Here is a 24,318-nt window from a genome sequence, read left to right on the forward strand (position 1 = left end):
CCTGAAAATGGTTGGAAGGAGCTTTTACTTCCTTCTAGGTTGCTTTCTAGATTAGGTGTCCTGCATTTTCTTCTTCAAAAGAGTTTGTGCAATTAAGGTTTTTACAGAATGGGGTGCATTGGAGTGGGGGGGGGTTGTAAAGTATATGCCATGTATCTTGAAGCGGGGGGGGGGGGGGAGGATCTGATCAGTTGTTAGCAACCTGCATTTTTCTCTTATGAATATGAAATTCCTTCTCTTATGAATGAAGCATACAAGGGTCCACTTGCATATGGGTCTGCCTGTCATTTAAAGACCAGGGAACTAAAGTATGCAATTGTGCTGGCTTTGCAATATAAAAGCCTCTCCCTCCCACTGCGGCCACAATTCCTACATCTTTGCTGCTTATGTGAAACAGGTGCTTGCGACCCTATAGAGGGACCCCAATGGGTGCAGGTGCTTTGCCTGCCTTCAGCAGACAGCATGACCTATCCTGGGCAAGGGACAAAGTGCACATTTCAGGTGGATTGCAGTACACAGGCAAGAAAATAGCCCAAACTAGTGATAGTCTCAAATTTGGTCCTAAACCAGGTTGTTGGTTGTTGTTTTTTACAGGGTGAGGATTGGAAGCAATTCTCAAACAATTAGGAAAATATTAAAATGTGTTATGACATATTTTCTAGGTGTGGGGTGGGATGGGGAAAGAAGCCACACACAGGGCCAGTTCACCCTCCCCAGGCCCACATCCTCTTGCCTTCCTGGCGACTGTGTGCCTCCACCGGGCTTCAGCAGAGAGCAGTACATTGACAACAGATTTCAGGGCATGGGGCAGCTTTAGGAATAAATCGGAGGAGGAGACCTGGAGCGCAGAAGCAGGAACTATGTACAGAAGGAAGCGAGGAGGGAGGGGAGGCTGCCTCCGGTGAGCTCCCTGGGTTTTCTTTTCTCCTATTTGTTTTGATTAGCACTAAGAGTGCCTCCTCACCCGCTGCAAATCAGACCCTTGCAAGGGGCTTAGATGGCAGTTCCCCCCTCCATTTAAAAAGGCTATATTGCACAAAACAGAGAGGGGATGAAGACAAGGGAACAAGGCAAGCAGCCTGTCAAGCAGATGCATGAAAGATGCAGGTTTTAGCATCACAATGTAGAATGCATTTTGCTTTTATGATTTGAATATGAAAAGCCCCCATTTTGCTCTCTCTCTGGCCAAACCTTTGGCCTCTCCTGGATTGTCTTCCCCCCAAAAGGAGGGGGGTTATATATATTTTTTCCTGTGCCTTGCGTTAACAATGGAAATAGGGAGGAGGGGTGTGTGTGTGTGTGTGTGTGTGTGTGTGTGTGTGTGAAATGACAGAATGAGAGAGGAACACACAATAGGATGACCGTGACTTTGAACAAATAAATAAAACATGCGACTCTGGTGCTCTCTCTCTCTCCCCACCCCCCGCCCTGTTCCAACTGTGATTAAATTTGCTGTGGTCATTTCCCAAATGTCTGCCTGATGAAAATAGCACCCCTTGCCTTTTCTCACACCGTGGCTTTGAGGTAAGGCCCTTCCTGTGGCTCCCAATCTGCAGCCCTGCCAATCACACCCCCTTGCACAGACATGCATGCCTCTTTCATTAGCAGAAAATGCTTCACATTTGATTGCATCACCCCCACCCACCCCACCAGCCCCGTAACTCTAACTCGCCTCCCTTAATAAAGCAGCAGAGCCTCCTCGGCCTCTTGCCACTCACTGTGCAGCTGTAATGGGGTTTCCTGAATGCCCCCCTGCTCCCCACCCCCAGCTTCCCTGCAAACTGCCTGGTGTGCAATAGAAAAGAATACATTTTAATAAGCCTTGGGAGGAAGGGGGGAGAGAAAAGAAAAGAAAAATGAGGTTTTGCTCTGCCGTCTTGTTCTTTGGAATAAGAGGAAGGTGGGCCCGTTGCAAGGCAGGCAGGGAGGGGGGATTTAATATTGCCAGAGATAATAACAACAATGTTAATATCCGGAATTTTCAATGTACCATAAGTACATTTTGTTTTTCCTTTCAGCACGATTTATAATTAAAGATTTTAATCTGGCTTCACATTGAGTTAATAAGCCCTTTGATTGATTAGGATTCATAAAATTGCCATTTCCCGCTGACGCTTTGTGTTTCGGGGGATGCTCTTTTGAAAAGCCGGGCGAAGGTGACAGGGAAGTGGCCTTTGTCTCCATCAGTTCTGGGAGCTCGGAGCCGCTTGCCTTCCGCCGGCCTCCCGGCAACATCTCCTCCTTGTGCAGACACAATCGGGGGAGCCACAGTTTTGCCATTTTGAAGGATGCTTAGAATGGGGAGGGGGACAACGGAGGAAGAGAGAGCAGCACTTTGCACGTCTGTGAAATCCTACACGTTAGAGCAGCACTGTTCCCAAAAGAAAAGGACCCACACATGACAAAATGTGTTGTATGTGAGCTGCCTCCCACGGCCTCTTTCCTAACTGGCTTCTCTGTCCTTTGTCCACCTTCCTGCCCTCTCCTCTGAACCCCCTTCCATTTTATTTATTTTTTAGTGTTAGGGTGGCAGAGGGGTGATGCTCACCTAAAGAGACTACGAAATGCAACAGTCGGTATGAGGATGGGCTGCAGAAGGCACCTTAGAAAGAGCAGGCAACTGCACCGTGCGTGAGGGAGAGGGAGAAACGCGGCATCTGTATTGCAGAAGAAAAGATGCGGGGCTCGGTTTCCCTTTCCCCTCCTCGTCTTAATCAGGGCAAAAAGCGGCCCCGTTTAGACCGAGAGGAGCTGCACAATGCGGACAGCGTGAGAGCAAATCCCCTTTGTGTTTGGTGCTCTGAAGGGACGCTCCATTGTTGAGCCCAGGGGCCTCTCGCAAGACCCGGCAGCAGTGCCCGGTTTGGAGCAAACGCTCGCTGGAGAAGACTCAGCTTGTCCCGCAATCAGTACAGGTCCCCCTCCTGCCACCCTCACCCAAATTTGCTATACCCCATTTTCCTCCCATTCCCCCATTTATGATCACTTGGTCCTTTGGTGAATAAAATAATTCAGGGGTCAGAGGGGTCAGGGTGGCCAGCAGCTAAGGGGAATGTACGGAGGCCGCTGTCCGCCAGCCTGCCAGCTCCAGAACCTGGCTGGGATGAGGCTTAAATGCCACCGGAGGCAGGTTTTAGGGCTTTTGGCTTAGAACTGGATTGGTCTCAAGTGGAAAAATTACACACTTCCTCTCTCTGATTGCCGGAACATTAATATCGGCGCCTAAAGATTTCTGCTCAGATATTTTGCCTCGTCCGCCATCAGTGCCTTGGAGGGTTTTGTTTTGAGATATCTTGTACCGGCACAAATCGACAGTGATGAAAACCTTGCAATAACGCCGGCTTTTGCTTACAAATTGACAAAAATGTCCCCACCAATCCGCAGTAATTTCCTGCATCTCCATAACTGACCTCACGCATTCAGCATCCGAAGAGCTGATTGGTGGGGGTCTTAATGTGAATAATGAAGGACGCAATATTCGGTAGAAGCAGAAAAGGGGGAAGAAAAGGGGAAGGGGGTGGAGAGAAGAGCACACACACGCACACGTGCAAATATAATTTCCCACTGATTAATAATCGTACCCAGTCTGACATATAATATACCTCGGCGCCATTACAGAATCGAAATAAATTTAAAGCAAATTCTCATCTTTCCCCCCCTAAAGCAGGTCATAGGCAATGACAGCTGAGCCAGAACAATCCCCGGTTCTCTGCTTTACAGCAGTGAAAGGTACCTTTGAATGGATGAGAGTCAGCATCTCTTTTTCTACCTTTAGTGCTGGCCGATCAATGCTTCATTAGGCCAAATTGTCTTTTACCCACGCAACCTTGAAAACAGACCCTTTAATTACCTGGGAGGAAGTCGGGGCCATTTGCTTGCTCTCTCTCTCCCTCACTTTCTTCTCTCTCATTCCTCCTCTCTCTTTTTCTCATTCTCTCTCTCTCCCTCTCCAGCAGTTGCAGAAGGCTCAGGGAAGTGGGGGTGGCTGGGTGGGGGTCACTTACATTTATTCACAGCCAGCCTGAGTACATCACTGCTTGATAGAGGAGCCGGAAGAAAAGAGAGTGGGGGCAGGGAGTTGTGGGGGAAGAGAGAGAGAGAGAGGAGTCATATCAGACCCTGAGGTGAGAGGGCAGGGGGTTCAAGTCCAGAGACTGCCGCTGCTGCTGCTGCTACAAATGTATGGAGGGGCTCCATTGCGACAGCCAGCCAACCAGCCAGCCAGCCAGCCAGCCAGCCAGGCCTCCTCCTGCCTGGCTTTGTGGCTCTGCAAGGGAGCTGTCCAGGTCCCGCAGCGGCTGCCCCTCTGTCCCAGCCAAGCAGCAGCGAAAGAGAGGCAGCCAGAAGCAGAAGCAGAAAAGCCCTTTTGGGGAGGGAGCTGGGTGGGGGACACGCCATCTGGAACGGCGTTTCAGCAAATGTAGCAATTTTGGTCCCAGCAAGGGCTGCAGAACAAAACGTGCCTAAATGCTCTCATTTATTAAGAACAGTTAAATAAAAACCCTCAGGAAAAAGAAGAAATCTTAATTCAAGGGATTACCTAGCCCATTGAGGGAGGGCACAGAGTATATATTCTGCAGGCGGGGATTTGTGCTGGCCTGATTTTGAAGGAAAATACTTGAATGAAGCCATAGCCTTTTGCAGGAGAAACGCCAGCGTGTGTCTGTCTTTCCAGGAGCAGACTTTGAACCTCGCCCTCCCCAGGCTAGCCTTCTTGGCAACCTGATTATTTAGGGTTTCAGGGCTCTCTGGCGTCCCAGGAACCCAGCCAGTCCACCACAGCCCATAATAATGGGAAGATCATTTGATGACATCTCTCTCCCTCCTCCTCAGCATTCCTGCTGAACCACTGCTTGGCCTTTGCTGGTCCTTTAGCATTTGCCGCTTTTGATAAAATGATGGAGATATCCAAAAGCCCAGAAGGTAGAAGATAAAACATAAAAGGGTGTGTGCAGGAAATAAAAAGAAAAATGGGTGTTGTTGTTGCTACTAGTATTAGTAGCAGCAGCAGCAGCAGCTTAACAATTATTAATAACAACCACCACCACAACTACTTTAAAAAATGTTATTATTGCCATCATCAAAGCAAATAATATATTGTGCATATTTTAATACTGATGCTTTGTGATGCTGTTATGCGATGCTGAAAAGTGAGGTTTCTCCCCCCTGAACCCGCCATCCCCTCCCAGGGCCTACTGGAGTTTCCTCATTCAGACTTGATATAAAAACTCCACCAATTAAAGGCTGGAGCTATGGGCAGATACCTATAGCTATTCGAGCCTGCTGTATAAAAATGAAAATGTGTAATAAAGCCCCCCTTCACTTTCTCGCCTTCTCTCTCCCCACCCCCCGCCAGCTTACACAAACAGCCACAACACAGCTGTCACCCGCGCTGTGGAACCCCCCCCCCTTGTGTACACCTTGGGCAGAGAAATTGACACACCAACACACATACCCCGCCACCCTGGAGCTGAGCGTCCCACGTTAAGACTGATCGGCAATAAATATCCGACCTCCCTAAATCCCATCATTTGGAAGTGATCAGGGGAGCCGCGCAGCACGGCGAGGGCTCTGCCTAATGAAGGGAGCCGTGTGATGTCATTGCATTAAGCTAAAATAACCACTGAACATGAGAACAAGAGAGATGGGCTGGCGGGGGGGGGGGGAGAGGCAGAGGGAGAGGCAGCGAAATAGGAGCAGGCATATTACAACTCATGTATGTGGATCACACAGCCAGATTGTGAGCAATCCCTGCGCTCTAAGTATCTTCTTAGCAGCAAAGCGCGAGGGAGGCGAGGGAGCCAGGAGCCAGCCACTGGGAGAGCGCTCCCCTCCATGCGCTGGGCCAGGGTGTCAGAGGGCGTGTGAGTGCATTTTTCATTTCTTAGCCTTTATATGGTCTGCCAAACAAATGGGATTAGAGCGATATTTACATGTGTTTGAGTAACTGTGCTGTGTATTTTTTTTCATCCTGGAGACAAGCAGGCATAACCACAGAGATAGGCGCTCTCTCCTCCTAGACGCGTTGCACGTGTACGTAAATAAGAGAGGCTGTGTGGAAATGCCTGTCCATAGGCTGACAGGACGTAGGTGAGATGGGGCAGCAGCTGCCCTCTCCACTCCTTCCGCACGGCTGGTTCATGCCCTCAAGTGGGGCAGGAGGGAGGGGCGGACAGGAGGCGGACGTGCCCTTTGGTGGGAAAGAAGTCTGGTCTTTGGGGTGTTTCTTCTGATGGAAGGGAAAGTGCTGTTCAAAATGGCAGCCTTTGCCTGACGCGCGTGAGACAAGTCTCTTTCATCTCTGAAGCCCATCCTTCATGGAGGTGCTGCTGCCGGCCGTGGTTTAGATGTGCCCTTCTACATGTTTGTGTGCTTTATGGGCAGGTGATTCAGCCATGTGTGCACACTGACTGCATAGGTGTGAGATATGTACATGTTCTGTGGGGGCCACATTTTATTGAGTCTGGCCCTGTAGTCACTACAGGAAGACCAGGCCAGCAGACTCAGATTCAGGGCTTGGATTGAGCCAGTCAACATAAGGACTTTTTCTGAAGTTTTGGTGACAGGCAGTTTCAGGCCCTCATTCTCACGTTCCTGAGGCTTGTTAGAGACAAGACTTTCTAAGTGCAAAGAGTAGAGGGGCTGAATGCCCAAAGAGACAAAGCAGCACCCCAAGGCACATTACAGGCCTGCAGAAATGCCAGCTTCTAGAGTGGCTGTCGCTTTTCAAAAATACACTAAGGATATATATAAAAAATACACTAAGGGGCATGGCGCCCCAAACATTGGGAAACAAAAGTTGTAAATGTATGCTTGATTTTTGGGAGTTGGAGTGGGCTGGAGGATGGGAATGGACAACCACTGTTATGTTGGTGGGGGAGAGAAACAGAGAGAGAGAGAGAGAGAGAGAGAGAGAGAGAGAGCTGTGTAGCCAAGCTGCAAAGCTGAGAGCAGGCCAGTCATTTTCAGATTTGTACTGAACTTCTTCTGCTGCCGTTCTGCAACCTTTGCTGTCCAAAAGGATGGGGCTGTTGTGAATGGTCACATCCTCCTTCCCTCCTGTTTCTGATGCATTCGCCCTCGAGAACACCAGAACGGGGCGTACAGTTTCTGAAATGATACCTGGGTTGTGGGGTGAGGCGGCTGTTTCTCTGGTGCTGTCTGCAGGATGAAACCCATCCCATGCTGTCCTTGCATCCTCCTTGCAGTTGTGAGATTCATCCTCTGCTCTTGCCTCTACATCATTAACACCTCCTGGAGCCCCAGCCAGTCCCATCACCTGCCGGTGTGGCTGGGTGCAGGCTGCCCGGGAACCATCGTGCAGCATCACCAGCTAAGGTCAGGGCAACTGCCTGCGCTGATGCTACTACCTCCTTTTATGGTTTGTGTTATCGAGGAAACCGGAGAAAGCTCCGGCTTTTGATATTTTGACCCACGGTGTTGCTCGCACACTGCCTTGTGGTTTAGAGATTTAAAGAAATGGGATTGGGTGGAGGGGGAGAGAGAGAGAGTTTGCCTTAGGTGATAAACAGCAGTGTAAGGCCAGAGGCTTTATGAGGAATTGAAGGCAGGCGGGGGTGGGGGTGGGAAGAGCCGAATGCTCTGGGGGGCTTTCTTTTTATGCAGTAAAATCAGCATTATCGAGAGTAACCAGAGAAAACGAGGAAGAGAAAGCGAGAGCATAGAACCCTTTTAATACGCCCACGCAGGCACACACCAAATATTTCCTTACACGTCTGCCTACACTTGTACCTCGAAGGGCAGGAAGATCAAGAAATCATTGATATGCGTACACAGATCCAGGCAAGGAATAGATGCAGTGCTGGATTCAGGACTAGCCAGCGGTTGATTTATAAAGAACAAAATCAGCTCGCCATCTCAAATCATTCTTCTCATAGTGGGGAGCCATGGGTGGGCACCCAAGGAGGAACACCCACCCACACCCACCAGGGCTTGCACTAGTCCTGCACTAGACCCCTCACTCCTGCACGTGCTGTTGGGTGAATGTGGATGTCAGGGGGCAGGGGAGGCCAGAGGTGCAGCCCATTGCACCACTTTGTTTGTTGCCATTTGGGATTGCACCCATCTGCTCCACTCTATCTCCAACCCCACCCCAAATACAACATGCAATCAATGGTTCAGTTCGAACTGGGAGCCTTTTTCACCAAAGGGTAGCAGCTGTAACCAGGCTCCCTTCACACCTGCAGTAACACCCAATTAAAAGGCTGGAACAGAGGTGGCTGAGCTCTATATCTTTAGAATCACAAATTGTAGAGTTGGAAGGGACCACGAGGATCATCTAGTCTAACCCCCTGAAATACAAGAATCTTTTGCTCAACATGGGGAGATGTGATATTATCCAGACCCCCTCTTCTGGTTTCAAGGAACCAAGTGCTCGCGTGTACCCATCAGCTTCCACACAAAACGGATTCAGTGTGTGAGTTCACACATTCACCAACATCGCTAGACTCCTCATAATTTGATTATTCAACATGTGCTGAGTGTTGGCTGAATGTGTGTGGTGAATCTACCCGTAGACATTTTGTACAGTACTGGAGGTTACTTTAGGTTCTGGATGCCTCATTTGGATGTGCAAGTTGATACTTGAGGGTGTAGCCACCAAGTGACAAATGTGGGTGCGTGAACTGACCCAGCAATTCTCTTACTGCTCTTTCAACCTAACAAGGCGGGTGGCTGTACCAGGCCTGTCAACGATGCCTTTCGAGAAATGTCACATGGTGCCGCCTTTCTTCCTTGGCTTTGAGCAGTTTATTTTTGCTGTTTCTCGGATGTGTCATTCATTGCAAGTTACTCTTCTGTAGTCCACTGTGAAGCAGGGGTGGGGGGCAAGTAGCAGACCCAGCAGAACACAGGCAGAGAGGGATGTCCCGGTCCTTGCAAAGCAGAAATGAAGTATTGTTTACATCTGATATGTAGTTTTACAAGTAAAGCTGCTAAACCTGGCAAGGGAGGGAGGCCAACTGGTATCCTGGCCTGCAGGAGGGGAAGGGAAGGGTGAGAGATCCCAGAGAGCCTGGGCCAGCCCTCCCCCTCCCTTTCTATGGCCCAGCCACCTTTCCTCTCTAGCGCTTCTGTCTAATTAATGTAAGGCCTGCTCAGGCACACCGTCCCTCATTGGGCCTGTCACTCGTTTATCATGCGACCCCCCTAGCCTTGGGTAATGACCTTGAAAGAATATATCAGCCCACGGTGGCGGGAGTGAAGAATTAAAGTGTTTCTCTGAGTGCTTATGGTCATTGCTGACAATTTATATGACACAGCTGCCCTAAGCCGTCCACACTGGCCATGGCAGGGTAATCATTTTCCAGGCAGGAAAGGATTACTGGCCGGACAGGTACTGCCCATGAGCCTCTGGCCAGCTGGGCTACTGCTGGTGGGGTGGAAGAAAGCAAAGACTCAGGGCAAACTGGGAGGGAGGTGTTGCTGGATCAAGGGGAAGGAGGCACGTTTGGGCAGGATTGTGAGGATCCCACAAGCAGCTGGGCAGGGTGAAGGAGGAGAATCCAGAGTAAGTTGCCGGGGTAAGAAGGAAGGAGCTATGTCTGAAGTGCCAAAGGGGAGGGCTTATGCAGAGGCAGCAGCCACTGATTCAGGGGTCTGGGCACTCCAGAATGCACAGCCAAGAAGCTCCAGATTGCAGGACTCAAGGGATCAGGGTGCTGGGTGCGATGGGGTGATTGCCATCTTGGCAGCAAGAGGCAGCAGTAAACAGACAGCAATACAGAGGATGCTGGCAAGTAACTACTGGGGGGAGGGCAGGGAAAGGTCTCCAGCTTCATGAGTTTCCCTTGGGTCAAGGAATAAATGGGGAGAGTATTTCCTTTGAGAGAACACCACTGGACTGAGACTTAGCGCAGTCTGCTTTTCAATGGATTGACTAAAAATTACTGACCACATTCCAAGACAGAATTTGTTGCATTTCAACCACATCATTGCATGGGACTCAAGTATGCCAGCTGCTGTTCACTCCACTGGATTGCAGAGACTGCCTTTTGTTATTTAATTCATAGGAAATATGTAACCCAGTTTTTGAATGGCAATATTCTTGTGACGTCCTCTGGCAGTTTTCCCACCACCAAGCAAGGATTTAATTAAACAATTTTGGAAATACTTTGGAGTAGGGTGACTACAATTCTGGAGGTATTTCTGGAGTGTTTTGCAGATGACATTATTGGAGACCCCAAGGTGTAATACAGTAGAGTAGTTCTGTTTATTTTATGATGAATATTTATTATTAACATTTTTTAATTTTAAAAATTTAAAAAAATTTTTAAAGGCAGCAATGCTCTTTTTAAGTGTTGTCTTTAATACACAGTACTTTTGCTTCTGCTTATCAGAAGTATATTTACAGAAACAGCTGTGTTGCTAAAAATGTTGACACTCTCATACAGAAACAGGTATTTAATTGATTGACAGATTGATTTCTATTCTGCCCTTCCTTCCAAAGTATCTCAGTACAGGAAAAATAAATAAAGATAAAAATAATACTATTTTAAATTTATTATATATATATACACACATGCATATGTATGTGTGTATTAAACATTTCAAAACATTTTTTAAAACCCCTGAAGTCTTTCAGAACATTTGTGGGTTTTTTTAAATGATATTTATTGGAAAAAAAAAATTTAAATTACACACACACAAAAAAGACAAGACAGAAAAATAAAAAAATAAAATAAAACCATCATTCTCAAATTCTCCACTTTCAATACCTTCTTTCTTTGACCTCCTCCTCCTCCCTTTTCTTGTATCCGGATTAATAATAATCACAGCAAATCCTTTCCATAATTCATAGTATTCTGTCATTACATTACCTTAATCTATTTTCATCTTATCTTATAAAAAAAACCCTTAAAGTTTAAAACTTAAATCTTATTTTTACCAACTTCTCCTAGCCATAACATTCTTACCAAATTCTTTAGACATTTTTACAAGAGCCAAGTAATTTCATTTCAACATTTTTCTAGCATTCATCAATTTTATAGAACAATCCTAATGATAAAAAAAAAAGAAATAAACAATCCAATCTTCATCCAGCGTCCCTTCCTCCTGGTCCCGGGTTTTGTCAGTCCTTTTTATCTTATTAATCTAGCACATTAACCTGATAATCTTATATCCGAAGCCCTCAAGTCTCTTCCATGTCCCTTCCGCAGCTCTTCTTCATATTTTCCTTTCATTCGTGGGAACTCCAGCTTGGTAATGTTTTTGACCCTTTTCAACAAATCAGCCCCTTTTCCATAGTCCAGACTAGACTCCATGTGGTATTTAAAAACATGTTTCAGATTGCCTCCAAAATTGAGAGCCCCCACAGCTCCAAACATCTGACGGCCCATTGCCAGACTCGAAAAGTCCAAATCTCCCTGTATAGGGGGGGTCTGTCCAACCCCCCATTTCCAAACCAAACCAAACTTTATCTTTCCAAGTCTGGTTTTTTCCAAGTTCATTTGTCAAATCCAAAAATTTATGTTCCTGCTGAGCCGCAGCTCCCTCCGTCTCTGGTGCCCAAGATTCAGCAGCATCCTCTTCTCTCAGCTGTTCTGTCATGGCACACTCCTGTTTTAGCTCCTGGGTGGGCTCCATATAATTTCCCACTACCTGTTCAAAGGTTCTGGCCACATTAGTCATCAAATCCGTCTTCTGGCTTAACTGAGCCAATAGGGCATTTATTTTGCAGAGAGCACCCAACAGTGCTTCTGAAGACATTGTCCTGCAAGGTCACAAATCCTTTGCCACGGTTGTAATCTGTGGCAGCTGCAAGCTCCCAGGGATTAGTTACAATTCCACAGTCCCCCTCTAGGGGGAAATCTTCTGATTGTTCTTTCTTTTAAAAACAATAGCAACAAAGTTTCTTTTTTAAGGTATTTTGTCCATATTTGTTCTTTTTAAAATGCGAAAGGAAACAATGGAATCACTATGTTTCTCTTCTTTTAACTATCTGTCAAAGACATTTGTTTCTGGTCAATGAGCTTCAAACGTCAATTCTGACACCCCGCTCCAGGATCAGGACGGTGGAAAATTACTATGCTTTAAACTCACTTCCGCAGGTTTAAACAGCCCAAAAAAGATCCCCCTTCTTCTCCTGCTACTGAAGGGGGGTTCAGCGATTTTAAATGATGAAAACCAATCCTTTGAAAGTGATTTTTAAAGCTCTAGTTTATGTTGTCTTTGCTTTATTCTGGCTACAAGGAAACGGAAGGCTGACTTCCTGTTTAGACCTTACCGTTTCAGTACCAAATTAAGGTAAATTTTAAAGTCCAAATTCCTTTCTATTTCGCCAGTTCTTATTTAAAGTCCAAATGTTCAATGTTCCAGTACTCACGGGTGGTTATTTTAGATGCCAAATTGTCCCAGGAAAAAGGCAGCGCTCTCCGGCAACGGCTATGCAGCTTCGCTCCGCAGAAAAAGCAATTGACTCACAGCACCGCGCCACTTCCCCCTCTTCCTTTGAGGCCCGTTAGTGGGTTCCTTTGCGGGTTGCGGGGGCGCTAAGGGTGCCCGCCGAGTCCCACGGTCACAGGCTTCATCCGCCTGTGATTTCCAGAAGGGTCCCCGCTTCGCCGTAGCGGAAAAGACACGTTTCATGTGGAGCTAGTCCCTCCAGTTCAGAGGGAGTCCGCCATTACCGATGGCGCCACCCCGGAAGTCCGTCTTTCAGAACATTTGGAACACCTGGAATCAAGCAATCACTTACTTCTGGTACCTTACAAAACTAAAGACCAAAAGAGTAGCATTTAAAATATCTACAGCCAAAAAGATTATGAAACCCCGATAGACAGTCTGAGAACAATGAGATGGGAGCTGAATTTCTGTTCACATTTCTGTGCAAGACTTTTTAACCAATTATTATTAGAAAATATCAAACCAGTGTATATTAAAGAGAAAAGCAATATATCATAAAGACAAGATAAAAACAATTTCCAAGTGATCAAAATGCCAGCAGTGGAGAAAAATAAAATATGGTACACTGAATTAATATGGGAAGGCCTGTACGAAAAGAATGCTTCTTTAAGTAGATGCCTACCTCATTTGCATATGCTGAAGAGGCTGCCTGCTTCCTGAGGTCCAAATCCTCTGTGTATGAGGACAGCCAGGGAGGCCTCCATGTCCTACTTGTGGTCTTGGTTAGGCTATACACTGTTGGAGGAAGATGCTGGGCAAGATGACTAAGAAGGGAGAGCTCTACATATTTTAGGAGTCTAAACCAGGCCAACAGACCCTCCATCTTCACATGCAGGCATACACAACTGAATGCCTGATACTGCATTTTACTTTGTCCTGCTGACAACATAAGGATTAGACACATACATAGAAGAGGAGGATACATCCATCTGTAATAATTAACCACGACATATAAGTGGAACCTCCATGTTCAGATAAGTGGGGCAGAGGGGCAGCTGGCTCATCTGCTTGTGAGCTTCCCAGAGGGATCTGACTGGTCTCTGTTGGGAGCAGGAGCAGGGGAGTTAGGTCAGATAGGCCCTTGGTCTGCTCTGACATGGAAACTCTTCTGCTTTACAATAGAAGGAAGGTGGGGGGAAAGGGAAAAATGGTTGGACCCTGCCCAGCTCAACAGTGACTCAGGAAGTTAAATAATCTGAATGAGCCAATCAAGAAGAAGTTCCTGTTTTGGCCTAACCACCAGTGGGAGTAGAAGCAGATGAAGCTACAGTGCCACCTGCTGGCCCCGGAGTAGCAGCAAGATGGTGGCTGTTGTCCGGCAAATTACAGGGCTCAGCGGTTCACTCCCACCCGTGCTCTCACCCCCATTTTGACAGCACAGACAGGGAAGGCGGCAGTTGTCTATGAACTTATCAGAGGATAGTGTCTGGTTCAAATTCATCACCAAGCTCCTACATCTCTTAACATGGTGGAACCAGAGCTTCAGTTTCCAGTTGTGAGACTCGGGCCATTCCTGAAGTTATGCATGGCTCTCATTCTGTGTGTAGTGGCAGTAGCTGCAGATGGATGTGGGAGCAACAGAGGCAAGGGACTGGCAGGAGACACACCTAGGCAACCTTCTCCAGCTGGTCTTTGCTCATTGTCTACCTGGGCCATCATTTATTTCACCAGGCTGCTGCCTCTCCTGTCAGGAGGGATACTCAGCCGCAGTGATGTTTCCTGGGCGGAAGGATGCAAAGAGCCTTGGAGATGCCGTTGCCTTTGCAATCAGCCAAATGTCATAGTTTGCTGCCATTAATAAATACTTTTTTAAAAACAGCTGGAAGAAGGAGCTGGAGGCTGCCATATCTTTGTCCTCCAAGCATAGCTTTCTGCAGTGACATCTGCTCTCCTCTGAATAATAATAATAATAGTAGCAGCAGCAGCAGCAGCAGCAGCAGCAATATTTTAAAATGGTTTATCTTGACAATATCAGGTGCCTTCCTCCACAGCATTTGTGTGACGGAGCAATGCCTATATATATATATATATATGTATATATTTATATTGAGCATTCTCTCCCCTCCCACCCGCCACCCACCTCCGCCTCCCCCAGAATGTTCAGCAGAAAAGGCTTGGCTTGATTAATATTTTCCGCTGTCCGGTAACCATGGCAATTGGGTCAGCAGATATAATACTTAATTTAATCTTCCAACTGCCTCCGTGTGCATCACCAATGTCCCGAATAATAGAAAGCTTTTGCCTCTCTCCTTCGCACTCATTCTCCCCCTCCCCCCCTTCCCTCTTTTGCTGTTGTCTTGCATATATCTTTGCCAGTGGCTCCCTCACATGACCCTAAAGGTATAAACTGTTTTCTTCGTTCGCTTTACGCAGTTTTAAAAAATAATAATTCTGGCTATCCCTCTCCCCCCCGCCAGCTGATCCCCCACAACACACATCAGTCCATTCCCCCTCCTGCCTGCCCGCCCCACCACCAACACCACTTCTCCAGCAGCCAATCTCCACGGTATGACAAGGGGAAACGTGGGGAGATTCGGAGAGCTTTCATAGCAGCACTGTAAGGTTTATGAGCCACCCTTTCCAGCCAAATGAACCCATGTGGATTTCCCTGCCCGTTGCAAAGCTCGCATGATTGGCCAAGACGGACGCGATGGCCCGGTCTGCTCTCCAGGTGGGTCAAGCACCTCGCTTTGTCGCCTTCGCCCCCCGCTCACCTATTTCTCATTTATTTCTTGCTCTTCCTTTCCCTTTGATAATTCTCCTCTTGTATTTCTGTTTCATTTTGTTTGTTTAAGCTGCCATGTTTTGAACAGAAAATGAACCCCTTGATGGCGGGGATCTAAGGGCTGGGGAGACCTGGTTGCCTGGGCCTGGGCAGGCTTCAAGGAGGCGACAGGAACGGGGAGAGGAAGAGGGTCTTTTATCACGTTCAAAGAATTGCTGTGAATTCCAGGAGGCAGGTGAACTGGTGGGCGCCTTCCACCATCCTTCGTGTGTCAGAATTAAAGAGGCGATTCTCCAGCTGTTGGCAAAGCTTTGGTGGAGAGGGTGTGTGTGTTGTCGGGGGGGGGTGCCTTTGCACAGTGAAAGAGAGGCAATAGGAGAGGCTAGTTGGATCGAAGGGCAGGCCTTCATGTCCCTGAGCACATTCCTTTTAAGCAGGAGAGGAGGTGGCTATCCATTTGCTATTTGTATAGACCCCGGGCAAGAGGCCTTGCAGAGCCTGGTCACAGGGTCTCTGTGTGGCTTTGAGAATGACCTGGGTCGTTGCTGCAGATGCTATTGCTTGCCCTGAACCAGAGTGGCAAGTAATTGGCTACAGCAATCGAGGCTTCTAACGATCCCAGATCCCAGGCATCTGGGCCCACCTGACTCCCTGGGAACACAAAGTGACCCTGAGGGAACAGGCCAGGCAGGATATGGGGAGGCATAGTCACCTTTAGGTAACCCCCGCTAAAGAGGAATTGACTGAGAAACAGATTCAAGCTGGGGAGTCGGGTCCATTTGAGGGAGGCAGAAGGTGTCATTCAGGTGTGTGAGATTCTACCTGTCTTTATGGCTGTGGATATTTGTAACGGCTCAGAGTGGTCAAAGAAGCGGCCACAACATACCAAGGGCTGCTTTACATTTGTAGCAAAGATGCATCACATGTCCTCCATCCTGCACTCAATAAAATTGTAGGCAGCATTGCAAACAAAAATGTATAAATTCAGAGAAATTCACACTAAAATACTAATGAATTTTCATGAGGACTTCTTTAAAAAAAATATGCAAAAAAGGAAAAGCTGAGAGAAACCAAAATTTACAGATTCACCCATATTTCCAACCAATGACAAATCCATCCTCTGAGCGCCCAGGATCATTTAGATCTACACCTGGTTTTTAACGATGCTCATGCAGCTACTTCTGAGATTTTATCTGCTCTGTCACGTGCACCCAGTGCAATCAGGAAGTGCAGCCGAGGGCCATTTGCATGGCCTGGTTTGTCCCCAATTGGTCAGGGGTCCTGCTGGCAAAACCTAGCCAGAGGCAACATCAAGGGTTTGGGCCCCTGCTAAGATGCTTCAGAAAAGGAGCTGGACTTCCATAGAAGGGCCTGGCCTCTAGCATGGTGGAGTAAGTGGTGGTGGTGGTCAAATGAGTCTTTGGGGTTTTATTACAATGAAGTAGTATATAAACATTGTATAGTAAATAAAACAAACAAACAAACAAAATGAAGTGAGCAGGTGCTTGCATAAATATATTCGTTATACGGATTTGTCAAATTGGTACTGGTCAGAATTAAATGTGCTACTACCCTGTCAGGGGCTAAGAGTGGGAGCGCTCTTCAGGTGATGAAGTGTAAAACTCTGAAACAGAAGGGGAAGGGTATGCAGGCACCCGCTGAAGCATTCCTACCTGAGGAGCCTGCAGGGCCAGTGTCCTTCTCCTCACCCTGCAGCCAGAGGATGCCATTCTCAGGCTTGGAAGGCTCCATGGAGGACTCATTGCAACCGGAGACTCCACTCCATTGCAGCAAGAGACTAATGGAGAGGGCTGGGCCCTTTAAGCTGTTGGGTTGACATAAACGACAGACGAATGGCAAGGTGTCATACGGGAGGCATCTCTCAAGCATGTCTCGGAGAGTCCCTTTTATTGAATATTACAGCATTACAGCATATGTGCTTGTTGCTGATTGGTTAACATGAATACAATGCAAAGGTTGAATATAGGTATTAATCATCAATAGATTAAAGGTTGGGAAAGGGAACACAGAATTGGACAGGTGTGAAACCTCCTTATTAAACTATTAACTAGTGATTGAGTATCAAGACTTAAACTATTACTAATGATTGATATAGCATGACATGAAAGAACATAACAATCGCGTTCCGTAGATGTGGTCAACAATGCGTTAAGAACAGGTCAGGGTACTGAACTCAATGTGAACTGATCAGAACATTCTCAGACTCATGTGCAGAGGCAAAAACTTCCCAGCATCTCCCCCTTCCTTTTTTTGCGAAATGTTGCTGTGTGATTTCAGGCTTGATGGGACAAAAATACTTCGGGATACGTGGTATGCCAGCGCATGCCCGAAATAAGACCGCCCACCGATGTTGCTATGGGATTTCAGGTGAATGGGACAAAAATTCTTCGGGATACGTGGTATGCCAGCGCATGCCCGAAGTAAATCTGCCCACATCTCCCCTATCATTTACAGTTGATGCTGCCATTTCGCATAGTAGGTGGCAATGATTTTATTAGGTGGCAGAGGAGGAGAAAGAAACTGAGACCAAAGTTGCATGAGACCAGGAATGCATTGGATGAAGCAGCATAGCAAAATTAATATACATATTATGACAATAGCATATTGAAAAAGATTACGAAGCCAATTCAGGTTAGGCAACCAGCCAGTGAGCCACTGGGTAAACGAATCCCAGAGGCCAGAAAATCCAACGTCCTGTTTAATGTGATGTGTAAGATTTTGCAAATGAGAGATTTGCTTTTGAATGGCTTTAGAATTATCAGTAATATTGAAGCAACACATGTCATTCACTTGTTCACAGCCATAATGATGAAGCATGAGCAAATAGTCGATAGCGAGATTTTGTAAAAGTCCATTATGTAGTTCACTCTGTTCTTTATTCAGAAGGTGAAGAGCTTGTGAAGTAAAATTCAGAGCTTTTGCTGCAGAACAAGCTAAAGAGTTAATGTTCATACTATTCCGCACAGCCAATCCAGGGACTCCTAAGAGAGAAACAGCTAAAGAAATATATTCAGACCTACTGGGAAGAGAAACAGAATCATCACAATCATTAGTCAATGATTAAATCAATGGTGAAATCAGAGGGTGTATCCTTAGAAAAAGTCTCAATATTGGAGACTAACGGCGGAGGGCTCTCTATTTGTCCTGGCCCGAGAGCTGGGCCCCTAAGGAGTTTCCCGAACTCCTGCACTGATTTGCCCAATGATAGCCTTTTCCGCACTTTGGGCATTTTTTGGAAGGCTTAGCCTTATCGGCATCACCATTCCTGCTTGCTCCCCCGCCAGGGGCTCTGCATTGTTTAGCAAAATGACCTGGGCGTTTGCAATTGAAGCAATTGCCCGTGGGCTTATTGCCAGCCTGGATGGCACCGGCAAGCAGAGACATCGCGTGGCTCTGGCTGCCGACATCTGCACAGGTTTGAATCATATCAGCCAGGTCATATTTAGGGCGATGTATGATTGACTGCAAAGCCTTCTTGCAATCGGTGTTTGCATTTTCAAAAGCCAATTTTTTTATCAATTCATTTTGAGCTGTAGAGTTATCAATCTGCCTAATGATTGATTCTTTCAGTCTATCTATAAATTGATGGTAAGGCTCCAAATGTTGTTGCTTAATATTAACAAAGGAGCTCAGTGGTTGCCCTGAGACAGGGACTTTGTGAAAGGCGTGTTGTACACAGGTCGCGGTGCGACTGAAATGTAAAGGTGTCAATTGCGCCTGGGCTGGTATATTATCATACAGACCAGCACCAAAGAGTTGGTTGGCTGAATGCTGTGGATCAGCCAGGGCTACTGCGCTATGCTTAAATTCACTTTCAAAAACCACATACTGAGCCGGGGATAAAAGCATGCACATCAAATCCTTCCAATCTTGAGGTAACATTGTATAACCAGTTGCGATCCCCTCCAGCATCCCTAGCACATAAGAAGATTTTAGGCCAGAATCAGTAATGGCTTTCCTTAATTCTCTCAGAATAAAATAAGGAAGTGCCTCATACATAACTTGTTGTTGTGCCGTGCCGGGGTTTGCATAGGAGATAGGGAAAGCAGATGGCATTTCCCCAGCCCACCCAGCCTCTTCCTCTAAGGAGAGGAATCCTTTCTGCCTAGCTTGAAAAAGCGCAGCGTGCACAGCTCCTGTGGGAGAGCACGCAGGGGCTGAGGCAGGCTAAGGAGGGAGGGAAGGGGGGATGGGGGGTGGATGTGGGCTGAGGCGTAGAGGGGGTAGGGAAGGTTGCGATGGAGGCAAAAGCTTTGGGTATGGTGGGGGATTGTCTGCTGTGGCCAAAAGGGCAGGTGGTGGGGGATTGTCTGCTGCGGGTGCCGACGGAGATGCCTGGGGTCCTAACCTAGCGACGGCATCCGCACACTTCTGCCAAGTGAGCAGACAATGAATCGGAGCCCTCGGTTCTGAGAAGAGGGTTGTTCCGATCTTTTGCCAAGCTTCTATTCCCAGAGACCCAGATTCTGGGTACCAGGGGCACTGGCAAGCAATCTCACATAACAATTGCTCAATTTCTTTCAAAGAAATATGCGCACCCGCCACTCGCTGTCTGACTAAATAGAGCAGCTCCTTGGCATGCTCCTTTTGGAACCTCGTAAGTCCCCCCCCCCAATACTCACGAAGTAGCGCGCTGAGACTTTTCCAGTCGAGTGAAGTATCGAGGCTGTGTAAAGGGATCTGGCACGTCGGGGTCACCAGATGTTGGGTTGAAATAAACGACAGATGAATGGCAGGGTGTCATACGGGAGGCATCTCTCGAGCATGAATATTACAGCATTACAGCATATGTGCTTGTTGCTGATTGGTTAACATGAATACAATGCAAAGGTTGAATATAGGTATTAATCATCAATAGATTTAAGGTTGGGAAAGGGAACACAGAATTGGACAGGTGTGAAACCTCCTTATTAAACTATTAACTAGTGATTGAGTATCAAGACTTAAACTATTACTAATGATTGATATAGCGTGACATGAAAGAACATAACAATCGCGTTCCGTAGATGTGGTCAACAATGCATTAAGAACAGGTCAGGGTACTGAACTCAGTGTGAACTGATCAGAACATTCTCAGACTCATGTGCAGAGGCAAAAACTTCCCAGCATAAGCAAAGCAGAACTTTCCAGTGCCTGCCAGGCTTGTGGTTAGGAGACAGCTGTTCTGCTGCAGCCACATAGGGCTGGGTGAGGTTCAGTTTGTTCCCTGCTGAATCAACATAGGAGCTGTGCGGCCACAGAGCCAAGCCAGAGCCCCTGCATTCAGCCAGAACCCATACCCTCCAATATTTCTCCGATGAAAATAGGGATGTTCTATTCTATTCTATTACTGTATTATTATTATTATTATTATTATTATTATTATTCCCCAGCCCTTCTGACTGGGATGCCCCAGGCACTCTGGGCAGCTTGCAACATATATAAAAACATAATAAAACATTAAGCATTAAAAAACTTCCTTGCACAGAGCTGCCTTCAGATGTCTACTAAAGCTTGTATAGTTCCATCTTTGTGGCTTGAGGGTCACATAACTCCATACTCTCCAACATTTCTCAGATGAAAATAGGGACATCCTAAGGAAAAGTAGGACATTCCAGGGTCAAATCAGAATGGCATCTGTAAATCCAGGACTCCCTGGAAAATAGGGACACTTGGAGGGTCTGCCGTCCTGCCTCCACTCTTGCCTTGGCCTGCTGGTATCCAGCCTGAGCCTCATCTCACCTGAGCCAGTCCAAGAAGGCCCTGATGGCAAGACAAGGCTGCCTCAGGCAAGATGCAGAAGGGGGCAAGGGCACTTTTAAGAGATGAGAAGCTAAGAACCTTGTGGCTCCCTGCAAAGACAAGACCACAGTTCTGAGGTCAGGCTGGAGTCCATAGCCAGGGAAATTATCCAAGGGCTGTGGAAGGAAGGAAGCAAAGGCGCTGCTATCTGAGAGGGGAGATGGCCTGATGGGGACTCAGCAAGGAGGGAGGCCCAAGTGCTTTCCAGAGATGCCCTCTGGCCGAGAAACAACAGTTCTGGCTTTGAAGCAAGGGCAGTTGCCTGGGCCTGGGTCCAAGCCCTGTTTGATGGCTCCCAGAGCAGCCTTTGCAAGCCAGGTGGGCTTCCTCCAAACCAGTTAGCCTTGGAAGGTGCACTACATATGGAAAGAAATGAGCCCCATCCCTGCCAAACCCCAAATAGGTATTCCCCTGATTACAAGGGAGCTCTTCTTCCAAACTTTCCCTAATTAATTCTGAGCACTCATTGAGATTTTCCATTCCGTTCACAGTTTGATTCTTGCTCTGAGGTGTTTCTAATAAGTGCTGTCATAGAGTCTTCAGTAGAATTCTTTACTTTAATGGATCTTTCGAAAGTGACTCCAATTCTGTTTCATTTAGATGCTTCCTCTGATTGTCAGTTTCATCCACGCTATTGGGCTTGATTATCGACTGAGAGCTGTAAATCGCAGACACTCAGAAGGGCATCAGAGAAGGGAGAGAGAGAGAGATTTAAACTGGTTAAATGTTTCATAATGACACATTTCAGGCTTGCCATGATGCATGCATGTTCCTTTCTAGCAGTAAATCTGATCACGGCAGGCATTCTTTCTACTCCTAAACTGGACCAACTTTGCTGTTCTGGAAACTGCTCTCTTTTTTCCTTCATGGAGGAGGAGCACAAACATTTGAAGTTTGAAAGTTGGGTTTTATGGCCCAGTCCATCTTAACCTCAGGGCAGGCAGCAACCTCATATCTCCCTTCAGCTATGCCATGCTAGGAAGGTCAGTTGCTACTATTCCTGTCCTGTAGAAGCTGGGCTTGTGCAAGCTCCTCCGAGAGTTTGTCTCCCCAGTGGAAGGGTGCCTATTCCTTTCAGGTTCAGTTTTAAGACAAAGGTGGCTGTTGAACTTGTGGCAAAACTCACCATTGGGTCTGGGATTCACCCATACAAGCCATGCTGTGACCTCTTTTCCTAGATGTACAGAGGAAGGTTGTAGCTGAGTGCTGGACTGTTTTTTTTTTTTTTTGTACAAAGCAATCCTCCGAAGCCACACATGGCATCTTCTGCATAGCATCTGACTGGGGAGTAAGATACCCACCACCCACAATATCCAGCTCGTAGCGCTTATGGATGCTGCCAGTGTATAGGGACATATGAAGAGCTAGTCTCTTCCCTGAGCCCGAGTTTCCAGGGAGGCAAGAAGCAGGAGGGGGCTTGTTGTCTTCATGTCCTGCTTGTGGGATTCCACCCAACTGGACACTATGGAAGAGTAGCTGGACCATTTGCATGATCCAACAGGGCTGCTATTATGTTCTTATGGGAAAGTCTATCCGTGGCAGAGGGGAGCAGAACTGAGATGCTGCATAGACAACCACTGTCGGCAGTTCACAGCATCATCAAGAGATGAATCTGTCCGTCTGCAGATCTGTTTAGGCAAGCTCTGTTTTTAGCAAGCTCTGCCCAGGTTTAAAATGAAGTACAGCATCGGAACTCCTTCGTTTCCTCTTGTACAGGAGCAGGATTTGTGGGCTGTCAAGTAGCTGAATGAATACAGATGGCTGTGGCTACAAAAATTCCCAAAGGAATGTTGCAGGCCCCAGCTCTCCCAAGGGGAAACCTGCATTAGAAAACATTTCCCCCGCTGCCATTTGCTACCAAGACTGCAAACCTGAAGGTGTTCCAGCCCTGTCAGCTGCCATTCCCCATGACTGTCCCACTTGAAGCGAGACATTGCAGAATTACGGAAGCCATCCCAGCTTCTGATTGGATCCCAGAATGTCCTGTTTGGCTTCCACAAGATCACAGCCCCCAAAGACACTCGTTTTTGGGGCCCCCCAGTTATATGGCTCTGAAAAGATGTAAGTTATGCTCTCACATGAGTTATCTGGCTCTGAAAAGATGTAAGTTTTTTGGAGCTGTGTTCTTACGTGAGTCACGTGACTCACACGGCATGCAGCCCCAAAAGACATACAGCCGGATTTTCCTCTGTGGCATGTTGGAGGGTATGCAGCTGCAAAGCATTTATGGGATAGAGTGGGAGTATCATCTAAGGCCTGGTTTGCTGCTGTTTGTGGGAGGAAGGTGTGAGCAGAGCAGTGGGGAGCTGCAGTGGTGTAGCGTGGGGGGTGCAGGGGGGGCGGCCGCACCGGGCGCAACATCTGGGGGGGCGCTTGCACTCGCAGCTCTCTGCCCCTACCTGGCTCACTCACTCTCTCTCACTGCAGTGCTGGCTGTGCGAATCCGATCCGAGCCTCTGGGTCGCCGCCCACTGTGGAGGGGGTGGGTGCCAGGCGTGCGGTGCGGAGAGAGAGCGAGAGACTATCTGGGGGAGGGACAGTGCAGCGGCCGCCCAGCGCAGTGCTGAGCGTGGGAGAGAACCACACCAGACCAGACCAGGCAGCAGCAAGAAGAAGCTGGCAGCGGCAGCAGGTTAGGGGTTAGGGGGCGCAAATTACTTGCCTTGCCCCAGGTGCTGACAACCCACGCTACGCCACTGGGGAGCTGAAATCAATCATGGCAGGCCCAGGACCTCAAGAGGAGTCCTTGTCCAGCAGAAGAATCTAGGTCAACCATTCCTAGTGGCAATGGCTGCTGAGGAATCCCTGACTGTAGCAGGTAGGCCGAAGAGGCCAGAGGGGCAGTAAGCCGCCATCTCTGCAGTTGGTGGCTGTTGAGTCCTCACAGCAGTCGGTTGGGCTTAAGAGAAACGCCAACCCCAGCTCATCTGCAGTTTATGAGTGCAGCACCAGCCGTGCCTCTGAATTTACAGGGGACCATAAATCAGTGGTGTGTCCTCAGCCTGTGATAGTCTGCAAATTCTAAACTAATATCTTGCTCCTTTTCTGAACAGCATCATATTTATGGAAACTTTCCATAAATTGTGTGCCAAATGCCAGCAGCAGCACAATCCCAGAGGGATGGAGATGTACAATTGCAAAACGAATAATTAATGGGAAATAGAAGAGAATCACTGTCATGGTGGCAGCAGCAGGCAGCAGGGAGCTGGTACTTAAGAAGACTAAACTTAGCAGTGTCAAATGGATAAGCAGATTCTCTCCACCTATGGAAATCTTTGCTGCAGTGGTGGTTCCTTCATGACCCTTCCTCCCCAGCCAACATGTTGCTGAGGCTAATGGGAGTTGTGGTTCAAAACACCTGGAGGGCA

At 47.5% G+C, this 24,318-nt stretch overlaps 1 protein-coding gene across 1 annotated transcript in view; it reads left to right on the forward strand.

Moving 5' to 3' along the window:
• The window catches only part of ZFHX3 (zinc finger homeobox 3), a 350,144-nt gene that overhangs the window by 974 nt on the left and 324,852 nt on the right, over positions 1-24,318 (forward strand). The gene's annotated exons all lie outside the window — the stretch shown is intronic.

This window comes from Podarcis pityusensis, assembly GCF_964106645.2.
Source record: "Podarcis pityusensis genome assembly, chromosome: 8".
NCBI lineage: Eukaryota > Metazoa > Chordata > Lepidosauria > Squamata > Lacertidae > Podarcis > Podarcis pityusensis.